Here is a 19,186-nt window from a genome sequence, read left to right as displayed (position 1 = left end):
ATTCCACTAGATTTCCAGAAGTCCAATTTAAATCAGAATCTAGCCTCTGACCTAAGCCATCATGACTCTCTTCTTTTTAAAGGAAAGAATTAGGCCAAAGTAGATGTCCTCTCTGACTCTTGTTTGTTCTAGAAGGACAATATGCTGTATACTTCTGCTCTTCAGATACATTCCAGGCTTCCATTACTTATATGGTAGCCCTTATTAACTGATTTTTAACAAAGGAAATTAAAGGTCAGTGACACAGCCTTCTAGAAATTCTGGAGCAACAGGTGCGTTGCCCTCTCTTCTTGAAAATGACATCCCTCCTACTAGTCTATCACTTTGTGTCTGGTGTAAAGTATTTTAATACTGCTTTATAGTTTTCTGATTTCACCGACTCCTTTTTTAACTTATCTGCTCCTCAAAGTGAGAGACTTACCATTGAATCTTAAGCACTAAACACCAATGACTGACATGTAGGAGACTTCCGTACATATTAACGGATGAGTAAATGAATGGGATATCAGGTGGAGACCTGAAATGTGCTTCTCAGAGTTCTCTCTTCAAATAATACTCTCATTCCCTGAAGCAGTATGCTACACTTGTGCAGAACACTTAACACTATGGTCCTAGAGGATTAAATAACACTGAATCATAAAAATAGGGAATTATTTCCATTCATTTCTCTTTCAATCCTTCTGATTAGTTCCAAGAGGAAGATTAGTCCAGAGCTAGTAGTCTTTAACACATGTTGAACTATTGCTAGTCGTTCTTTGGAACAGAGTAAGTAAATCAAGATTTAGTCTCAGAGCTTTGCACTTCAATGCTGTCTCCTTTAGATTCAACCTTTTTGTTGTACTGTATTTATTTTATAGTTTCTTTCCACTTAGGGAAAGTACTGTCTTTTATTTAAGGTAATAACAAAATTTCCTTTTAAAGTGTTTAGCACAATAAGTAGAAATTGATTTAAAGAAACTATTAGTTGACACACATACCCAACAGAAATCTTGAGGGTATCATGCAAATGAATGAAATTTGAGGGGTAAAAATTTCTTCTTCATCTCTTTTGTGTATTTTAGAGACTGGAATTAAAGCTATTTTGTGTTCTGTGTCCCTAGAAATCCTTGCAGTGAAAAATTACTCCACTGAAAGCTTAAATTGAGCAGAAACTATTTCTAATTCAATGAGCTGAATTATTCTCATGCTGTATGAACCATATGGCTTTACTACTATATTTGGAGGGCTTTTGTTTTTCCATATTGCATAAATGTAACTGGTTATAATATTCTTTATCTGTAAAGTGAACAATCAGCACTCTAAGGAATGTGATTAGTCTGGAGAAAGGACTGGCCAACCCAGCCAGCCTTGTGTCTCCCATTTCTAGTGCTGTGATTACCCACACTGGATATTCAGATTTTTGTTGAACAAATGTGTCCATAATTGTTATAGTGAGCAGTGTTTCAAGGAACATTTTATAGTTGGTATCTCTTAGATGCAGACAACATATAATATTGAAGAAAAGATTTCTAAATTTTGTAATGATGAGATTGAGAGGAATGACATAAATTTTAACAATTTCAAGTTTGAATTGTAATTTTGCAGTTGCTTGAATATACAGTGAAGAATGAATTGTTTTCAGCACCAAGAATTAGTTTCCTTTTATATAGAATGCTTTAATGACTCACTCAAGTTGTAAGGATTAAGTGTAATTCGAGTGTATGAAAATTACCAAATTTGAGCTGGGTGATTGTGACTCACACTGATAATCCTAGCTATGCAGAAGGATAAAATCTGAGGATCAAGAATAGGGATCAGCAAAGATAGAAGAGTTCATGATACTCTAATCTCCATTGAACCATCAAAAAGCTAAAAGTGGGGCTGGGAATATTGCCTAGTGACAAGAGTGCTTGCCTTGTATACATGAAGCCCTAGGTTTGATTCCTCAGCACCACATATATAGAAAAGGCCAGAAGTGGCCCTGTGGCTCAAGTGGCAGAGTGCTAATCTTGAGCTAGGGAGAGTGCGCAGGTCCTGAGTCCCAAGGCCCAGGACTGGCAAAAAAAAACAAAACAAAAAAACAACAACACCTAAATTGAATGTATGGTTCAAATAGTAGAGTACCAGCCTTGAACAAAAAAGGCAAGCAAGGGGCTGAGAATGTGGCTTAGTGGTAAAGTGCTTGCCTAGCATGCATGAAGCCCTGGGGTTGATTCCTCAGTACCACATAAATAGAAAAGGCTGAAAGTGGTGCTGTGGCTCAAGTGGTAGAATTCTGGCCTTATGCTCAGAGAGGCTCGAGGATGGAGCCCAGACACTCAGTTCAAGCCCCAGGACCGACCAAAAAAAATATAAAAAGCCAAACAATAGTACTTGGATGTTTCAGATGCAAACCACAGAAACTCACTATGGCTAAGTTAATCAAGAAAGAAAATCTTCAGAAAGACATAGAATTGAAGAGAAAGCTACAGAAAAAGGCTTTGGGAGTACCTGAGGCAGAGTGTCCTGAGGAATCGAAGTAACCAGAGCTAGGACATAATGTCTCTTGAATACCACAGTCTCATTTTCACAGAAATTTTATTTTTCAAAATCACTTTAGAAAGTATGTCATACCTATCTAGGCAGAAAATGTTAAGGAAATTATAAGCATGACTATATGAAATGGCTGATAGAATCCCTTGAAGACAGAGTAGGCAAGAAATATGTGAGCTATTGTTTTTATTCCATCCATTTACCCCAAGGCTTAGAGGAAATACTAAGCATCTCTTTCTTTGTCACTTGGTCTCTCGTTGCTTGATTGTAGTGTTTATAGCATTCCTACAACACTGTAAACTTGAATCAAAGACAAAAAAGAAATCAAATCTCACTCTCTTCCTAGAAATGCTACTATTAGTCTGAAATGGGATCCTGAAGGCTCCAGTCGCTTTTGCTAAATCTCAGCTTTCCTCATAGTCTCTTTGCACATCTTAGAGTAATATAGCCAAAGGATTCCAGAATAACCCAAAGAAAAATTATACAACAGTTCTTTGATTACTAACAATTGTATGCCACACAGAGGTGTATCAATTTCAGAGTGAAAGGTATAGTGGTCTTTCCTTTTAGGAAGAAGCATTTTGCTACTGATAATGCTTGGAGTCACTAAGAATCTGTGATTAAAAAAACAAACAAACCAGTATTTATTTTGTTTTTATTGTCAAGGTGATATACAGAGGGGTTACAGTTACATATGTAAGGTCGTGTGTACATTTCTTGTCCAACTTCTTACCCCCTCCCTCATTTTTCTCCCACCTTCCCTCTTCCCCAATCCCCCCACCCAAGTTGTACAGTTGGTTTATAACATATTGTCTTATAAGTAGTACTGTTGCATTGGTTTGCCTTTTACCCTTTGTATCACCATTTTAAAGTTCCCCATCCCATCCCTAATTCAAATATATATATATATATATATATATACACATATATATATATATATACACATATATATATATATTACCCAGGGTACCAGAATCAAATACAGTGACAACACGGGCTATATAATAGGAAGATAAGCAGAAGAAAAAAGAAATAATTTCACATAGTACTTTAAAAATAACAACATCACTGATAAACCACTTGTTCCCATATTTTGGAGATCATTTTGCTTAGTGTCATCTTATATGATCATATGTACACAGCTATTGAGCTACTGTGATCATCTGCTAGGACTGTCCTAGATGTGTACTAATTATTAGCAGTGAGGGAAACCATAGAGTCTATGTTTCTTTGGGTCTGGCTCACTTCATTTAGTATGATTTTTTCCAAGTCTTTCCATTTCCTTATGAATGGAGCAATGTCATTCTTTCTGATAGAAGCATAGAATTCCATTGTGCATATATACCACAATTTCTTGATCCATTCATCTACTGAGGGGCATCTGGGTTGGTTCCATATTTTAGCTATGTTAAATAATGCCTCAATGAACATGATTGTGCTGGTAGCTGTAGTAGGACCGGTTTGTGATCCTTTGGGTAAATGCCCAAAAGTGGGGTTGCTGGGCAATAGGGGAGGTCTTTGTTTAGCCTTTTGAGGACCCTCTGTACTGCTTTCCACAATGGTTGAACAAGTTTACACTCCCACCAACAGTGTAGTAGTGTTCCCTTTTTGCCACATCCCTGCCAGCATCTGTTGTTATTAGTTTTCTTGATAATGGCCATTCTAGCTGGGATGAGATGGAATCTTGTTTTGATTTGCATTTCTTTTATGGCCAGGGATGTTGAGAACTTATTCATGTGTCTCTTGGCCATTCTCATTTCCTCTTCAGAGAAGTCGCTCTTGAAGTCTTTAGTCCACTTATTAATGGAGCAACTGTTTCTTAGAGGATGTGTTTGGGGGGAATTTATTTATTTACTTACTTATCTGAAGATTGAGCCCAGGACTACACATATTCTAGGCACATACTCTACCACTGAACTATATCCCTGGCCCTAGATCAACTTTTAGTTATCTTTTTTATTTTTATATATTCTTTACGAACAAGACCCCTTGTTGGCATGCCATCGATGCAGTGAAATGTATATGAACTGTTTCTTTGAATAAAGAGAGAATAAAGAAAGGAGTATATACACAATGGAATTTTATGCCTCTATCAGAAAGAATGACATTGCCCCATTTGTAAGGAAATGGAAGGACTTGGAAAAAATTATACTAAGTGAAGTGAGCCAGACCCAAAGAAACATGGACTCTATGGTCTCCCTTATTGGGAATAATTAGTACAGGTTTAGGCAAGTCATAGCAGAGCATCACAAGAGCCCAATAGCTATACCCTTATGATCACATAAGATGATGCTAAGTGAAATGAACTCCATGTTATGGAAGCGATTGTTATATCACAGTTGTAACTACTTTCAACGTCCCATGTGTATCTGTAGCTTCTATTATTGATGAGGTTCTTGTATCACCTTCCTGTGGTTGTACCTACACTATCTCTGTAATCTTATCTGAGTATATTGGAAACCGTGTATACTGGTATTAGAAGTAGGAAATTGAAAGGGAATACCAAAATTGAGAGACACAGGGTAAAAAAAGACAAACAACTACAAAAGGAATACTTGCAAAACTGTTTGGTGCAAGTGAACTGAACACCTCAGGGGGGGAAAGGGAAAGGGGGAGGAGGGAGGGGGGTATGAGGGACAAGGTAACAAACAGTACAAGAAATGTATCTAATGCCTAACGTATGAAACTGTAACCTCTCTGTACATCAGTTTGATAATAAAAATTTGAAGAAAAAAAAAAGAAAGGAGTAAAAGGGAGCACAGGAGGGGGAAAGGAGAGAAAGAAAACGAGAGTAGGGACAAAATGACATTAATAAGCACGACATAAGCAGTTAATTCATTAAAAAAGACTTTCCTAGCTGGGCATTGGTGGCTCATGCCTGTAATCCTAGCTACTCAAGAGGCTGAGATCTGAGGATCCTAGTTCAAAGCTAGCCTAGGAAGGGACACCTGCGAGACTGGAGTGGAGTAAGCAAAAAACCTCAAGGACACCACTCAGCACACACAGAAAACACACACACACACATGCACACACACTTTCTATCAAGTAACCATAGGTGTATTTGGCTTGCCCAATGAGGCCAATCTCAATGGTGGGTTACAGAATAGCTGTTATCCTAGATTTTGTTTGTTTATTAGGAAACATGGGAAGGCAGCATTTCTAGGCTCAGAAAGGCAGGTGTATCTCTTGGAGGCAGCATAAGGAAATGTTTTTAAATGGAAGAGTATAGAGAAAGATTTTTTCAAGTTAATGCTAAAAGAGTATTTGCCTATTCCCTATACAGGTGGTTCTGAAAACTTAATAGCTTTCCCTTTTTCTAAGGCTAATCAAGAAAAATAAAAACAAAAGATTTTTTTTCTATACTATGTTTCAAATGAATATTTAAGCAAGCTGTGCAGAGCCTTCTTCAGCTGTGGACTGGGATTTGTCACTTCATACATTATTCAGCACTCCTTGCTTGCAGAACAACCAGCAGCAGTTTGCTCTACTGTGCTCATTAGCACCAAATATTTACACTTTGTGAGAAGGTTTATTTTTTATAGGTTTAGTTTATTTAAAATGTGACTGCGAGATATTTATATTTCTTTCTTTTATGCATCCTTCCACAAACATATAAAACATAGTCAAGATACTTTAAATCTTTAGAAACTCTGAAGGAAAGGAAATATTTGGTTATCTAGAAGACGTGGGAGCTTATGATAGGATGAAGATCAACTCTTTGCTTCACTTGTGACAGAGGTGGCAGAGAATTTCCTTGTTTTATATATTGTTATTGTCGAGGTGATGTACAGAGAGGTCGCAGTTACATGAGTCAGGTAATGAGTACATCTCTTTTCGAGTTGTGTTTCCCCTTCCTCGCTCTCCCAGTTTCTTCCTCTCATCCCCTACCACAAAATGTATACTTCGTTTTCCACATTGTGTCTATGAAGAACTACTGTTGAATTTGTTCACTCTTTGTTCCACCTTTTCTATGTTCTTCCTTACCCTCCCAAAGACAAACTAACAAACAAGACAAAAGGAAAACAACAACAAAAAGTTTCCTTGTTTCCTTTTTTTGGAGTTCATTTCATAAAATACAATTTTATATGGTCATATGCACATAGCTATTGAGCCTTGGTGAACTGCTCCTATACATATCGTCCTTGTGTTTCACTGTGGGAATATCGAGAGACTTGTACATAACCTAGCATGTCCCAGTGTATTTTCTTTCTTTCTTTTTTTTAACAATACTTTTTTTTTTGGCCAGTCCTGGGCCTTGGACTCAGGGCCTGAGCACTGTCCCTGGCTTCTTCCTGCTCAAGGCTAGCACTCTGCCACCTGAGCCACAGCGCCCCTTCTGGCCGTTTTCCATATATGTGGTGCTGGGGAATCAAACCAAGAGCTTCATGTGTAGGAGGCAAGCACTCTTGCCACTAGGCCATATTCCCAGCCCCTTTCTTTCTTTCTTTCTTTCTTTCTTTTTTTCTTTCTTTTTTTCTTTCTTTCTTTCTTTCTTTCTTTCTTTCTTTCAGCCATTCAGTGTGTTTACTTGTAGATTTATAAACACATTCTAGTTACCACAAAGGAGGGAAAATATGCAACTTAGGTTACCTTGGATCTCTCTTACTTTAATATAACTTTTTCCATGTCTTTCCATTTCCTTACAAATTGTACAGTATCATTCTTTTTGATGGAAACATAGAATTCCAAAAAAGTTTGATACTGGCACAAGAATAGGGCTAAGGAGTAATGGAACAGAACAGAACACCCAGAAATAAAACCACAGACCTATAGCCACCTAACATTTGATAAGGGAGCTGAAAACACAGGTTGGAAGAAAGACAGCTTCTTCAACAATGGTGCTGATGAAATTGGCTGTCCATGTGCAGAAAACTGAAGCTAGATCCTTATATATCAACCTGCACCAGAATCGATTCTAAATGGATCAAAGACCTCAATGTATAGCCTGATACTATGAAAATATTATGGGAAGTGATAGGGAAACAATAGAGCTCCTAGGCCTGGGTCAAAACTTCCTAAGTAAAGATCAGAATAACATTAAATCAAAGAAAGGCTGAATAAATGGTATTACATCGAACTAAAGAGCTTCTGCATGGCAAAAGATATAGAAAGCATACAGAATGGGAGAAAGCATACAGAATGGGCAAGTGTTTTGCCACTGAGCTACATTCCATCCCCAAATGGGAGATTTTTAAAAGCTACACATCTGACAAGGGCCTCATATCTAAAAATATACTTAGAATTCAAAATATTAAATGCCCTCAAAATAAACCCTCAAACCCTCAATAAACCAGTTAGTAAATAGACTAAAGGCTTAAGGAGAAACTTCTCAGAGGAAGAAGTAAGAATGGCCAAATAGACACATGGAGAAATATTCAACATCTCTAGCCATAAAAGAAATGTCAATAAAAACAACACTGAGATTCTACCTCACCCCAATTAGAATGGCCATTATCAAGAAAACTAACAATAACAGATGCAGACAGGGATGTGGCTAAAAGGGAATGCTACTATACTGTTGATGGGAGTATAAAACTTGTTCAATCACTCTGGAAAACAGTATAGGGGTTCCTTAGAAGACTAAACATAGAACTTCCCTATGACCCAGCAGTCTCACTCCTGGGCATGTTCATTGCAGCATTGTTTACCATAGCTAAGATATGGAATCAACCCAGATGCCCCTCAGTGGACCAATGGGAGAAAATTTTAAATGAAGCCTTAAGCAGTTATTTGACTGTAGTCCCATCTGCCTTAACAGGACACTAATCAAGGTGTTATTTCACACTCATGAGAGCCACAAAATAATAACTTTTATTCTTTGGTTGCTAAGTCCAGGGATATCCACAAGATTTTTCTAAACCTCATCTTGCCTTTACCCTTCCACACAGATGAAACATGTTTGAAATCTATACTAATTTGTCTCTGTAATAAAATATCTGACTTTACAAAATAAAGGAGGTCTTTATCTCATATGGTTTTTTAACACTTCATTCTTATTATCTTTAGGTAGTATAAAAGGGAGTTGCCATTCAACAAAGTGGTTTATAAGTTCAATGCATTTTAATTAATGTCACCCCTTTCATCATTTTCTCTCATCCTTCCCAACGCTACCCTTTCCCTCAATTTACTTGATTTTGTAGAATATGCATTGAGTTTTCTCTTAGTTTTGACATCTGAAAGCCCGAACAACGTACAACTGCCTTTGGCCAGAGCCAGCATATTTCAGAACAAGGAGTAAGAGAACTCCATGAAGCCAAGCTTCTTCTTTTCACAGAACCTTCTCAAGAAATCCCTCAAGGATCTCAGGAAAACTAAGCTCTTCTTCCTAAGGAGAGTAACCTGAGGACCCATACTAAGCCCCATCACTCACTTAAAGGTGCCACCCTTATGCCTCTATCAGAAAGAATGGCATTGCCCCATTTGTAAGGAAATGGAAGGACTTGGAAAAAATTATACTAAGTGAAGTGAGCCAGACCCAAAGAAACATGGACTCTATGGTCTCCCTTATTGGGAATAATTAGTACAGGTTTAGGCAAGCCACAGCAGAGGATCACAAGAGCCCAATAGCTATACCCTTATGAACACATAAGATGATGCTAAGTGAAATGAACTCCATGTTATGGAAATGATTGTTATATCACAGTTGTATCTACTTTCAACATCCCATGTGTATCTGTAGCTTCTATTATTGATGAGGTTCTTGTATCACCTTCCTGTGGTTGTACCTACACGATCTCTGTAATCTTATCTGAATATATTGGAAACTGTGTATACTGGTATTAGAACTAGGAAACTGAAAGGGAATACCAAAATTGAGAGACACAGGGTAAAAAAAGAAAAACGACAAAAGCAATACTTGCAAAACTGTTTGGTGTAAGTGAACTGAACACCTCATGGGGGGAAAGGGAAAGGGGGAGGAGGGAGGGGGTATGAGGGACAAGGTAACAAACAGTACAAGAAATGTATCCAATGCCTAACGTATGAAACTGTAACCTCTCTGTACATCAGTTTGATCATAAAAATTTGAAAAAAATAAAAGAAACCAAAAAATAATAATAATAAAGGTGCCACCCTCCCTGGAAACACAACACACAGGCATTGTGGAGACACACTCAAACCACACCCCAAACCACAGCGAGGTCCCCTTTCATGACCCAAAGGATTGTAAAATGAAGTAGTGTCAAAAAGTTTTCACCCATCTCAGCCAAAATAAAATACTAGAAAAGAAATAGCCTTTGAACACATAACTGTTTGGGTTTTGACTGGAAAATGGGTGATGTTTTCCATCTGGACCCTGGCATGGTTTGGATGCAGGCCTGCTCTGCTCAGCTCACTGCAGTTCTTGCCTCCACTGGCTGATTGATCTGAGATACAGAAAACCTTCAAGAGGAAAATTACTCATAGTGACATTTCGTAAGAAGCACATTGTTCACCAGAGAAAAGGAATTCATTCTTCCACTTCTAAAGCAGGTCTTTTTTTCCCTGTCAGTCAGTGAAACCTTTGGACAGGAAGCTGAGTAAGCTCTGAAGTCCCAGAAAATCATTTGGTCTTTGAGGCAAATTGAAAAATAGTAAAGCCTTCTCTCCTGGAAAGCTAAATGTCTTATGGAAAAGATGACATGCTTAAGATGAATGCCTAGAGGATAAAGACTTTAAATTGTTGTTTCCAAACTCTATAACTGGCAGTTTAGGAAATTAATTTTGTAAGTAACATTGGCTTTCTCTTTTTTCTGTTTAATAAATCATTAAGTGCCACTCTGGGCTTTCTGAGATTAAAATTTAGATAGACTCATCAGAGACATTTTATCATTTCAAATAGTACCTAATAAAACACTAAAGACCAAAAGTCATTTGGCTCTTAACAGATACAGATTTATTTCATGAGTTCATTAATTAAAGAAGCATTATACAAAATATGGCAGTAATTCACGTTAGTTCAGAGACTATTTGTGTGCTACCCTGATTCTAGCTAATTCTCAGAAATTCTATGTAGTTGTATGCAGTAATGCTGCAGAGTCTACTTTTTTTTTTAGTCTTTATTTCACCATTCATGGTCTTCAGAGGACCTAGCAGAAGGCATCCCTTGAAAACCTGAGGAACAAGCAGTTGCTGCTCCTTCATATTTTCCTCCAGTCATCTTCCCTTTCTTGGCACATCTGCAGTCAGTCTGGAAGCATCTGAGCAAGTCACCCCTGGGACCTTATACACACAGCTAGCTGTTGTGAATAGTTTCCCCATATGCCAGAGAACAACCCATCAAGCTTCAAAGAGTTGCTCTTTAATTGCAAATTGTCTAAGAAGCCAAATGAATGCTTTCTACTCATTCTTGCCCACTCTACCCACTTTGGTGACTTACCACCCTGTCCTGTCAAGCATTTTGAAGGATCCCAGCAGAATGGCCTAGTGATATTAAGTATGGAGGTCACTTACAGAAACCAATGGACAATTTTAACCTTGAATAGCTTCACTTAATAACAATTAAGTTATTCTCATATGAAGTAAAAGATTTGGTAAATACATGCATTTGACAAAAGATATTTTTTAATCCAGAAATCCATCCTCATATAAACCTTCAAAAACAGTGTCTATCTTTTGAATGACAATTGAAATGAAAGTAGATTTTAATTATTCTTCCTTTCAGAAAATACTATTATATATGAATAAAGTAGGAATGTAACTCACCCACACAACTAAGGATACTTAAAGCTTTACTTATTTTGTTTTGAATTCAGATGTTCTACTTGCTTTGTTGTTTGACACGTCACTTTGAAATGCACTCTATTTTATAGCATCAAATCATTTCCATTTTGTTCTTTAATTATGAAAATATTTATATATGCTCTTATGTCTAGTAATGGAATCAACATTTATATACAAATCTGTGAAAGAAGCTTGTATTGAAATATATAGTTTATGGCTATATACTATGTTTCACAGATGAGAGGGTTTTGTTTTTGCCTACGTTGTTATTCTTCCAATTTCTTATATGTGTGTATACATTCATGTTGTTTTAATCCCCTTCAAAATGACAAAACCCATCTGACAATTCAGAATTAATGCATCTCATACTATAGCTTTTAAGTACTTGGTTATCATTGTGCGCTTCGATAGTAGCCTTACGTTCACATCTTACGTCTGCTTGTGGAAATAGATCTCTTCTTTCTGTATGTGAAATAGATAAAACAGGAAGTGGGAAATGAGATTAATCCATTTGTACAACAAAACAGCCAGAGCTGAGCTTCTTTAAAAGCCAAATTGAAACAGACTGCTTTTGCAGGCCTTTGCATCTCCTGTCTGCCGTTGTCACTGGTGGTGTTATCTGAGCCCAGAGTTCAGTCTTTGGCTTGTTTGTGAGTGGATACACTTATCATTCTTCTGAAGTGGTAGTGGCTCACATGGCCTCTGGATACTCTGCTGTCAGCGTAAGCCAACAAATAATGTAATCTTTTGTACAACGACTCTAAGCAGTTGAAACACAAAGTACTGAGAATGACTCAGAAGGAAAGAGGAAATCCGAACAGATCTGTAATGAAAAAGAAAAATCATCTAGTATTGAAAAAGTTTGCCACAAAAAAATTCAAGATAGATTGTTTTACTGATGAATTATACCACAGACTTAACACCAATTCTTCATAAGTCATAGGGAAAATTTGAAGGGATATGTTATAACTCATGCAAGAAATCAATATTACTCTAGCCACAAAAAAACAGCTACAAACCAGTATCACTTATGAATATAAACATAAAAACTTACATTAAATATTATCAAACAGAACCTAGCAACATCTAAAAAGGATTACACATCATTACTAAGTCAGATTGAGCCCAGAAATTCAAGAATGTTTCAATATACAAAAGAGTCAAGTTAATAGAGCTTATTAGTAGAATAAATCACAAAAACCCATATGACTATCTCATCAGGTGCAGAAAAAGCACTTGATAAAAACCCGTGATACTGTCATGATAAAAACAGCCAACAAACTAGAAATAGATGGAAATTTCTAAGACCTGATAAAAGCAATCTACTAAAAAGCCCACAGCTGACACCATACTTAAAATTGAAAGACGGGAGGTTTAGTTCTGAAGATCAGAAAGGAGACAAGGATATAGGATCTTGTACTCTTGTTCAGCATTCTTTTGGAAGTCTTCATCTGAGCAATTTTGTCACAAAGAGAAAAATCAGTTATACAGATGCAGGGAACAAGCAAAATGATGTCTGCTTCTGTAGAGAAAACCCCAAAGAATACACTGAAAAACTTAGAACTGACGAATATATTTACCAGTATTACAAGAGACAAGATCAGAATACATCTATTTTTTTGTTTTTGTTTTTATTTATTTCGGCCTGGTCCTGGGGTTTGAACTTAGGACTTGGGTGCTATCCTTGAGTTTTTCTCACTTAAGGCCAGCACTCTACCACTTAAGCCACAACTACACTTCTGGCTTTTTAGTAGTTAATTGAAGATAAGAGTCTCACATACTTTCGTTCCTGGCTGGCTTCAAGCCACAATCCTCAGATCAAAGCTTTTTTTTTTTTTTATTGTCAAGGTGGTGTACAGAGGGGTTACAGTTACATAGGGAAGGTAGTGAGTATATTTCCTGTCAAACTTGTTACCTCCTCCCTCATTTTTCTCCCACCTTCCCTTCTCCCCAAATCCCACCCCTCGAGTTGTACAGTTAGTTTACAACATATTGTCTTGTAAATATTCCTGTTGCATTGGTTAGATCTCAGCCTTTTGAGAAGCTAGGATTGCAGACATGAACCACTGATGCCCATCAATAACCTAATTTTTAACTGAGAATTGAATGGACAGCTTTCCAAGGAAAAATACACTGGTGGCCTAGATACATAAGAAATGTTCAATGAAACTAGTGATTGAAGCAGAGCAAATGCACTGAATTGTAATTTTTTCATGAATTTCAATAGGAAAGAATGCTTTATTTTAAAAAAATTATAGCTGGACATTGGTGGCTCAATGCATAATCCTAGCTACTTAGGAGTCCGAGATCTGAAGATCACAGTTCAAAGCTAACTCTGGCAGGTAAGTCCATGAGACTCTTACATCTGATTAACTACCAAAAAGCCAGAAATGGTAGCTCAAAGTGGTAGTGCCCTGAGTTCAAGCCCAAGAAACAGTGTGGGGAAAGAATATATAAATATATGTATATATAGTATATATATATGTACTACAGACATATATATGCATACACAGATAGATATAGATTTTATATATATACATATATATATAGAGAGAGAGAGAGAGAGGTCCATGATAGTAAGTAACCAAGGAAGTAATACACTCATCCTATCCTAGAATGTTAAGGAAACAACTCATTGTGTTTTCAGAAATGTAATGAGAACTTTAAAAAACTGCATTATTTTACTTTCTAAAATCTAAAGAATAAAGTGTATTCACAAAGATTATTTTCAAGAATACTCATTAGTGTATGAATTGTAATAAATGATTTGAGACTTGGAGAGTGGCTCAAGTGCTAAAACACATACATGTCAAGTGCAAGGCCATAGCTTAACCTCCAGTGGCGCAAGAAAAATGTGCCTTGGCAAAGTGAAGGGAAATGATTTGATTAAATGGTTATACACTGTCAGAGATAATGCTCTATAAGTATAGAATGCCATGTGACAGTGCTCAAAATATCATAGATAAAGCACAACATAAATTATGTACTTTAACCCTGTTTCAGTACGTATATACATACAAGTGTATTTATAAAATACTAGAGAATAAAATTCACCTAAATGCTGAGTGCTTATATATAACTAGCACAAATTATAGTTGGTTTTTATTTCATTAGATTTGTATACAGTTTTCTAACTTTTTACAATGATTATGTATTGCAGTTTTAATGGAGGAATTAATTAGCATGTAACAACAGATGAGTCTTCGTTACAGAGTGTAACACTTAGGATCTATAACAGTCATGGCAATGCAATAGGCACTTTGGAACCTACAAAGTCAAGGCTTTTAAATCCAGCGCTGAGATAAACTATAAATAATTAAGTAGTGCAACATCCAAGGAGCAATCAGTAGTACTTCATAATTAATTTCCAAATGTATCCCTGACCACAACTGAAAATTATTCTATGTCAACATTAATAATGCCATCTAAACAGTTAAAAAATTATCACATAGTTATTTTGTAGATTACTTCAGTGGTCACAACCTTTTTTTTTTTTAGCTAACTACTACATCTTGTATATTTTACTGCAATTTAAGGTTATGATGAGTGCAAAGGTTAGAGTTTTATATCATTTTTAGTATTTCTTTTATATGAGACTAACATTTTTAAATAGAGAAAAATATATTAACATACAACTATTCTCTGAGAATTTAGTAGGTTGTTTCTTGTTCTTGTAAATGATCACATGTGTTAGATAAGCTCATATCTGCAAAGAATTATGTCACCTTTTTGTAGTCCCCTGTGGTCTGGTTTGATTGCTTTTCTATAAATGTGTGCTACAGACTAAAAAGTAGAGATATTAGATCTTATGAAACTAAATTAAAACTGTCCTTTGAGAAACAACGTTGCTATTAACGTTTTCTACCACATTCTAATCTGCACAGTCTTGATTAAAAAGAAATGATTTAAAAGGTTTCCCTTATGGCATCCCTGGGAAATAACTGAGATTAACCTATATTTCATGAGAGAAGACTTTAGTCAGAATGCAGAACAAAATCTGAGCTTTAAGTAAGAACAGATCATGTCATTACTTTTTACAATAAACACACTCATTGCCTTTAATGTAGCTGTAACCCCTCTGACATCACCCTTAAGATAAAATAAAATAAAATAAAAAATAGAGTGGGCAAGACTATTAAGGAGGCTGCTAGTTGGGAAGCTACTCTATAAATAAATTGATGGCCAGAAGCTAGTGGCAGTGCAGATGGAGCAAATAGGGGAATTTGAAAAGCATTTAAGATATGAAATTTAAATTGTGAGTTCATTCTCAAGTTTCTGCGTTGTACAGTCAGTTGGCACTATTCACTGAGCTAGGTAACACAGCAAAGTGAGTGAGAGGGGCCAAAGGCAAGGAAGGGATGGTTTTATTGGGGATCTGTTCATATCCAACAGGCAATTAAGTAACACCTCTGGAGCTCAGGAGAGGGATCAGAGAATAGATTTGGGATGTGCTGGCAGGTAAAGGGCAACTGAAATGGGAACAGATGGAATTGCTTGGGTGTGCTATGTAGAGAATAGAAACAGTGATATTTGGGAGATTCTTAAAGAACACTATCACTACAGGGAAGATGAAGGAAGAGGAATCTGGAACATAGAGTGAAAGAGAACTGATAAAAAAGGAGGAAGAACACTAGCTTCCTCTGACAAGAGCTCTCAAAGCTTGAGAGAGATCAATTAAAATAAGGAATGAAAACTACCAGCTAGATATTGGAAGGAGGTATAACCTAAATACAGTTGCATACAGTGTAGTCATATGAGTGCAAAAGAGGAAAATGTGGCAAGACAGAAGAGGTAGCTACAAACAGTGACAGACAATTCCTGGGTTGCCCTTTTATTTATTTTTCTCAGTCGTGGGCTTTGAACTCAGGGCCTGAGCATTGTCTCTAAGCTCATTTTATTCAAGGCTAGTGCTCTACCACTTTGAACTACAGCACCACTTCTGATTTTCTGGTGGTTAATTAAAGAGTCTCAGAGGGACTTTTCTGCCCAGGCTGGCTTTCAACCACAATCCTCAAATCTCAGTCTTCTGAGTAGCTAGGATCACAGTTTCTGTATTACCCTTTTACTTCACAATTTTAGCACAGTTTCCATACATTTTAACCAGAACCAAAAGAATAATTATTTTTTTTCTTTTAAGTTCTAGAATTTTCTGTTAATCCTCCTTGTATCTGCCACTATTGATTTCCTTCAGAAATAGGAAAGCTTTGTGAAAATTAATTTGCAAAAATAGTCAGAAGATCTTATATATTAGAAGCTTACTTGTAATTTTTCTACAGATGTTTCATATCTAGGTATTTCTTAAAATGTGGTTTCTAGGAGTAAACTTATATAAATGAACTGTCTCATTATTTAAGAATACAGCAGGGGCTGGGGATATAGCCTAGTGGCAAGAGTGCCTGCCTCAGATACACGAGGCCCTAGGTTCGATTCCCCAGCACCACATATACAGAAAACGGCCAGAAGCGGCGCTGTGGCTCAAGTGGCAGAGTGCTAGCCTTGAGCAGGAAGAAGCCAGGGACAGTGCTCAGGCCCTGAGTCCAAGGCCCAGGACTGGCAAAAAAAAAAAAAAGAATACAGCAGAATACTTTATTTTACTTTAATTTATACATGCATCTTATTCTGTCTTATAAAAAGCAATATTCTATAATGCTTTGATTTAAATGCATGCTTCAATTGTTTTCCATTATATGAAAACCAGTAAATTCAATAATAAGAGACTCAAAAAAGGCTTTGCTTTGTTTTTCCCTCTCTGGAAATGAGATTATGGGATTTATGGCAATCTTGAATTCTCGGGGTACACAATAAATATTGGAAGGGTCATTCTGAAAATAAGCATTTCTGATCACTTGGAAGTAGGATTTCTTTATGTGTGTATATGTAACATATATAAGACATACATATATAAATAACTTCATTGTAAAGGTGATGAACGAGGGGGTTACAGTTTCATAGGAAAGGTAATGACATTTCTTTTAAAATACTGCTACCCCCCTCCCTCATTTTCTGCTTTGTACACCTCCCCATTCCTCTCACTCCCCAATTTTTAAAATTCATTTCCAACATAGTGTCTCTTGATTATCGTTGTATTGGTTCGTCCTTTGCCCTGCTGATTCTGTGATTCCCTTTCCCATTGACGGATCAGAGAAACTTATGTAGAAGACAAAGGGTACAGAAAAGTAAAACAGAGAAAGAAATAGAAACAACTGCATACAGGACATAAGACCCTCTTGTGTCCAATTCTGGGAGTTCATTTTGATATGCTTCATTATATGTGGTCCTATGCACTTAGCGGTTAGGCTATTGTAATCCCCTGCTAAGAATATCATAGACATATTCTAGTTGTTACAAGTGAGGGAAGCCACGCAACCTACATTTCTTTGGTCCTGACTTGCTTCCCTTACTATAATTTTTTCCAGTTTGGAAGTAGGATTACTTGATCCAAATATCAATTCAGTTCCTATAGATATTTTTTCTGCAGCCAAAATTCATCTCATTATGAAGTGCTTTAAAAGGACTCCCTGACATTTTGAGCTTCAGAGAAGATTGTGAAAATATTCAATATTAGAAAGTGAATGGGTTTCTACATCTCTGCTATGAAAATGATGTGTAGATAATAACTATCCCCCTCCCCAGCATAGTTCTTATTCTGATGAAAATTCCATGCAGCAACTTGAAAGTTTCATAGGATTTTCTAAATGTTAAGGTCCAAATTTCTTTTTTTTTTTTTTTTTTTTTAATTTTTTTTTTTTTATTAATTGAACATAAATTTTTTTACAAGGTGTTGTGCAAAGAGGGTGCAGTTACATAGTAGGGCAGTGTGTACATTTCTTATGATATCTTACAACCTGTTTTTCTATCCCTTGTCTAGGTCAGGTTGACATATATGCAATATACAATGTATCAAGAACATATACAGTATTCACAGACTTGGTCTCTACTGTCTCTCCGTCTCCCTTTGTTAACAGTCATATATCAGGGAGATCATGCCCCTTTGTTTTCTGTGTTCTAGGCTTGTCTCACTCAACATTATTTGTTCGAGTTCCGACCATTTCCCTGCAAATAACAATATTTCACCATTCCTAATCGCTATGTAGTATTCCATTGTGTATAAGTACCATATTTTTTGGATCCATTCGTCTGTGGAGGGGCATCTGGGTTGTTTCCATATTTTAGCTATTGTGAATTGTGCCGCGATAAACATGGTAGTACAAATGCCTTTTTGATATCTTGGATTTTGCTGTTTAGGATAGATGCCTAGGAGTGGTATGGCTGGGTCATAGGGTAGGTCTATATTGAGCTTTTTGAGAAACCTCCATACTGTTCTCCAAAGTGGTTGTACTAATTTGCACTCCCACCAACAATGGAGAAGGGTTCCTCTTTCCCCACAGCCCCTCCAGCATTTGTTGTTTCCTGAGTTCAGAGTATAGGCCATTCTAACTGGGGTGAGGTGGTATCTCAGGGTTGTTTTTATTTGCATTTCCTTTACTAGCAGGGATGTTGAGCATTTCCTCATATGTTTCTTTGCCATTTTTATATCTTCTCTTGTGAAGTCTCTCTTTAGCTCTTTTGCCCATTTCCTAATAGGTTTATTGGGCTTGGAGGGGCTTAGTTTTTTGAGTTCTCTGTAGATGACAGATATCAGGCCTTTGTCTGTTGCTGTGCTGGTAAATATCCTTTCCCATATCGTTGGCTGTCTTTCTATTTTGGTGGCTATGTCCTTAGCTGTGCAGAAACTTTTTAATTTGTAGTAGTCCCATTTGTCGAGTCTTTCTCCTATTTGTTGTGCCCCTGGGACTCTATTCAGGAAGTTCCTTCCTGTGCCTATAAGTTCTAGTGTCTTTCCTACTCTGTCCTTCAGTAGTTTCAAGGATTCAGGTCTGATGTTGAGGTCCTTGATCCATTTTGAGTTGATCTTGGTGCATGGCGATAGGCTTGGGTCTACTTTGAGTTTTCTGCATATGGCTGCCCAGTTCTC

General features: G+C 36.8%; 1 protein-coding gene across 1 annotated transcript in view; it reads left to right on the top strand.

Moving 5' to 3' along the window:
- The window catches only part of Gpr158 (G protein-coupled receptor 158), a 296,234-nt gene that overhangs the window by 249,990 nt on the left and 27,058 nt on the right, over positions 1-19,186 (top strand). The gene's annotated exons all lie outside the window — the stretch shown is intronic.

The sequence above is a fragment of the Perognathus longimembris genome, chromosome 18 (assembly GCF_023159225.1).
Source record: "Perognathus longimembris pacificus isolate PPM17 chromosome 18, ASM2315922v1, whole genome shotgun sequence".
Lineage (NCBI taxonomy): Eukaryota > Metazoa > Chordata > Mammalia > Rodentia > Heteromyidae > Perognathus > Perognathus longimembris.
Note: the sequence above shows the minus strand (reverse complement) of the source record. Positions and strands in the feature narration are given on the sequence as shown.